This window comes from Idiotropiscis lumnitzeri, unplaced genomic scaffold, assembly GCF_059441095.1.
Source record: "Idiotropiscis lumnitzeri isolate Australia: NSW breed Sydney's pygmy pipehorse unplaced genomic scaffold, RoL_Ilum_1.0 HiC_scaffold_135, whole genome shotgun sequence".
Classification (NCBI taxonomy): domain Eukaryota; kingdom Metazoa; phylum Chordata; class Actinopteri; order Syngnathiformes; family Syngnathidae; genus Idiotropiscis; species Idiotropiscis lumnitzeri.
The window spans coordinates 317,407-322,515 of NW_028283673.1; positions in this window are offsets into that span (position 1 = coordinate 317,407).

Consider the following 5,109-nt stretch of genomic DNA (forward strand, 5'->3'; position numbering starts at 1 on the left):
TATATATATATATATATATATATATATATATATATATATATATTTATATATTTATTATATATATTGTATATTTTTTTTAAGCATTTTTGAAGGTGCGCCGCTACTTCGCGGATTTTCAGTTTTTGCGGGTGGTCTCGGTCCCCATTAACCGCGATAACCGAGGGTTCACTGTACTCCATAAAATTTACAAAAAGCGAGGTGAAACACTCAACCAGGGCTGCTTTTTTGAACATTTCTCGAGGGCCATGGCGAGCCATTTCAAAAAAGCTGCACAACTAACGTATAAAATATTGATAAATTTGCTCGGCCTGATGTGTGTGTAAAGTTTCACGAGTTGTCGTTCATATTTAGAACCTCATAATCAGCTTTGTTTTATTGCCGAACAGTGCAATGCCACTCCCACAACTTTTCATGAAAAAGGACGAATTTCGTATTGTGACATCCTCATGGCCGAAACAGTCATCCGAGCATATATGAGGGCGACCTTGTTGAGTTGCACGGAGAAAAACATCCAAGAAAATAACTTGTATTAGCTTTTACCAGTTGGTGGCGCTACTACTACGATGAAAAATAAGTTGGTAGATGTCTTCAGGGCTTAAGTATCCTCAAATGTGTGCAACTTCGAGAAGATAGGATCACCTGAGTCATGTTGCAGGAGCTTTTGTTGCCACAGAGTACAATCGGACTTTTCAGCACCGTAATAGCCACGCCTTTTGCCAAAACGTCACAAAATTCGGCAGAGAGTAAGATCATTGTCTTGAGTCTTTTCTGACTAATTTTCAGTCGGATTCGTCGAAAGGGCACCGTGCAGTACGTGAAAATTAAAATAAAAACAAATTTTTGATTCCACTTGGCGGCACTGTGTGTATAACAAAATAATAACATTAAGATGTCTTCAGGTCGGGACGTTTTATTTACAGGTGAAGGTTTGGATTTTTAGGAGCATGTGCAGGGGAGTTATTAAGCATTCATTTATTTGTATTAGGTTCATTTTGTCTTCTTATTATTGATATTTGACTGATTCATTAAAAGCAGACAATTATGTTTTAGGTTAATTTTTTACCTGACATGTTTCGGCGAGTCTTTCGCCTTCTTCAGAGTGTCGCATGATGGTGTCTTGAGACCCGTCTTTATCAGCTGATGTTCCATGAGGGTGTGACTTACCTGTCAAAAAAATGAAAAATCAGAGCAGTAAAAGAACAAGCACAACATGAACATTACAAATCAGCAATCACTGACCACTGCAAAAGGGAAAACCACATCATGGACCGGGAGAAGGGCAGGGTCATCCGCACCGAAGAGAACAAACAACAGCGCTGGATCAGAGAGGCCATTGAGATCTGCAAGCGAGGCATAAAAACCATGAACAGAGACAAGGGAGCCTTCATCCTCTCTACCACCTGGAGCAGCATTTTGGCGGAGTGAACGGACAGCGGGGGGCGTGACTTGCCTTCATTCTTGTGACAGGTAAGTCACGCCCTCATGGAACATCAGCTGATAAAGACGGGCCACAAGACACCATCATGTGACACTCTGAAGAAGGCGAAAGACTTTCGTATTGTGACATCCTCAAGGCCTAAACACTCATCCGAGCAAATGTAAGGTAGATTTTGTTAACCTGCCCGGAGAAAAAAATCAACGAAAATAATTTGTATTTGTTTTAACCAGTTGGTGGCGCTACCACTGCGATCAAAAATAAGTTGGCAGCCGTCTTCAGGGCCTGAATATCCTCAAATGTGAAAAATTTCGAGAAGATGGATCATCTGAATCATTTTGCAGGAACTTTTGTTGCCACGGAGAATAATCAGACTCTGCGGCACCGTAATAGCCACGCCCTTCGAAGGAAAGTCACAAAAATAGGGATAGAGTAAGATCAATGTCTTGAGTCTTTTCTAGCCAATTTTCAATCAGATTCGTTAAAAGGGCACCGTGCAGTACGTCAAAATGTAAAAAATGATATTGATTGGCGCAAGGTGTATAACTGAATATAAACATATAGATGTCTTCAGGTACAGACTCTTTATGTACATGTGAAGTTTTGGATTTTTAGCAGCATGTGCAGGAGAGTTATTAAGCATTTTGTCCATTGCGGCGAAGGAAATCTTAAGTGAAAACTTTGATGCCCCGCCCCCGTCATATAGTATTTCGGAAACAAAAAATTTTAGCCCCAGTGTTTGTGCCAGGTCTTCAGATGCTACAGACAGAATTTTAAGGCAATCAGATGAAGCCTTTAGGATCAGGGTGCAAAAGAATGACCCCTGTAAACATGCAAAAAAGGGCAAAAGTCGGACTTTCAAAAATTCATAACTCACTTCCTGTTCATATTAGACGTTAAAATATCAAATTTTTCGCCATGCCCGATGAGACTGCCAAGTTTGGTGAGTTTTTGTGCATGTTTCGGGGGTCAAAAATGCGATCGAACAATCGGAAAAATAATAATAATAATTTCTACAAAAACAATAGGGACTTCGCAGCGGTCGCTGCTCAGGCCCTAATAATAATAATAATAATAATAATAAAAGTAATAATATTTTCTCCAAAAACAATAGGGACCTCGCCGCGGTCGCTGCTCGGGCCCCAATAATAATTTCTACACAAAGTCCATTGTGGTGACCCGCCCCCTTTTAAGTAAATTCAAAATGGCCGACTTCCTGTAAAACCTAGCTCATTGCTCCAAGAGACTTTTTTGTAGGTCTTGGTCTTATACATACAGTGAACCCTCGCTACTTCGCGGTTCACCTTTCGCAGGTTCAGTGCTTCGCGGGTCTAAAAAATATTCAGGGGCATTGTAGTTTCGCCGAGCGGCACGACGGGGCGCTGGAGCGGTTAGACGGCCGGCGTGCGCCGAAGAAGAGCGTGGGCGAAGAGGAGAGTGGACGAAGAAGAGCACGTTCCCCCGGACACGATCGGTGGCGACGTTTCGCGCGGTTCGGACCGTACCAGAGCTCCGGCCAGCGTGCGTGGCAGTTAAGCCGTAGAGGAGCATCTTCCCCGGGCACGGGCGGTGCCAAGCGGCCCCTAAGTTTAACCGAATGGAAGCTCCGGAGGAGGAGGGCATGCTCGCGTCACAGTAAGCCGAAGAGGAGCACCTTCCCCGGGCACGGGCGGTTCCAAGCGGCCCCTAAGTTTAACCGAATGGAAGCTCCGGAGGAGGAGGGCATGCTCGCGTCACAGTAAGCCGAAGAGGAGCACCTACCCCGGGCACGGGCGGTGCCAAGCGGCCCCTAAGTTTAACCGAATGGAAGCTCCGGACGGAGGAGGACGGGCGTGTGTCACAGTTAAGCCAAATTGGAGCACCTCTTCTGCCCGGGCACGAGCGGAGCGCGAGGCTGTCAGTTATGAATGAATAAATGAATAAATAAATAAAGAATGCCACCTTTCATTTCACAGGGCACACCGGACGGCGTACCAGCAGGTAAAAGTCGGAGTAATTAAATAAATACAAAAAGAATGGCTGGGGAATAAAAAAATAATACGTTTTAATAATAATTTGTTTTTTTTGTTATAACATGAATTTCACTCTCTCTCTCTCTCTCTCCCCCCGTATGTATATATATATATATATATATATATATATATATATATATATATTTATATATTTATTATATATTTTTTTTAAGCATTTTTGAAGGTGCGCCGCTACTTCGCGGATTTTCAGTTTTCGCGGGTGGTCTCGGTCCCCATTAACCGCGATAACCGAGGGTTCACTGTACTCCATAAAATTTACAAAAAGCGAGGTGAAACACTCAACCAGAGCTGCTTTTTTTTAACATTTCTCGAGGGCCATGGCGAGCCATTTCAAAAAAGCTGCACAACTAACGTATAAAATATTGATAAATTTGCTCGGCCTGATGTGTGTGTAAAGTTTTACGAGTTGTCGTTCATATTTAGAACCTCATAATCAGCTTTGTTTTATTGCCGAACAGTGCAATGCCACTCCCACAACTTTTCACGAAAAATCACGAATTTCGTATTGTGACATCCTCATGGCCGAAACAGTCATCCGAGCATATATGAGGGCGACCTTGTTGAGTTGCACGGAGAAAAACATCCAAGAAAATAACTTGTATTAGCTTTTACCAGTTGGTGGCGCTACTACTACGATATAAAATAAGTTGGTAGATGTCTTCAGGGCTGAAGTATCCTCAAATGTGTACAACTTCGAGAAGATAGGATGATCTGAGTCATGTTGCCGGAGCTTTTGTTGCCACAGAGTACAATCGGACTTTTCAGCACCTTAATAGCCACGCCTTTTGCCAAAACGTCACAAAATTCGGCAGAGAGTAAGATCATTGTCTTGAGTCTTTTCTGACTAATTTTCAGTCGGATTCGTCAAAAGGGCACCGTGCAGTACGTGAAAATTAAAATAAAAACAAATTTTTGATTCCACTTGGCGGCACTGTGTGTATAACAAAATAATAACATTAAGATGTCTTCAGGTCGGGACGTTTTATTTACAGGTGAAGGTTTGGATTTTTAGGAGCATGTGCAGGGGAGTTATTAAGCATTCATTTATTTGTATTAGGTTCATTTTGTCTTCTTATTATTGATATTTGACTGATTCATTAAAAGCAGACAATTATGTTTTAGGTTAATTTTTTACCTGACATGTTTCGGCGAGTCTTTCGCCTTCTTCAGAGTGTCGCATGATGTTGTCTTGAGACCCGTCTTTATCAGCTGATGTTCCATGAGGGTGTGACTTACCTGTCAAAAAAATGAAAAATCAGAGCAGTAAAAGAACAAGCACAACATGAACATTACAAATCAGCAATCACTGACCACTGCAAAAGGGAAAACCACATCATGGACCGGGAGAAGGGCAGGGTCATCCGCACAGAAGAGAACAAACAACAGCGCTGGATCAGAGAGGCCATTGAGATCTGCAAGCGAGGCATAAAAACCATGAACAGAGACAAGGGAGCCTTCATCCTCTCTACCACCTGGACCAGCATCTTGGCGGAGTGAACGGACAGCGGGGGGCGTGACTTGCCTTCATTCTTGTGACAGGTAAGTCACGCCCTCATGGAACATCAGCTGATAAAGGCGGGTCACAAGACACCATCATGTGACACTCTGAAGAAGGCGAAAGACTTTCGTATTGTGACATGC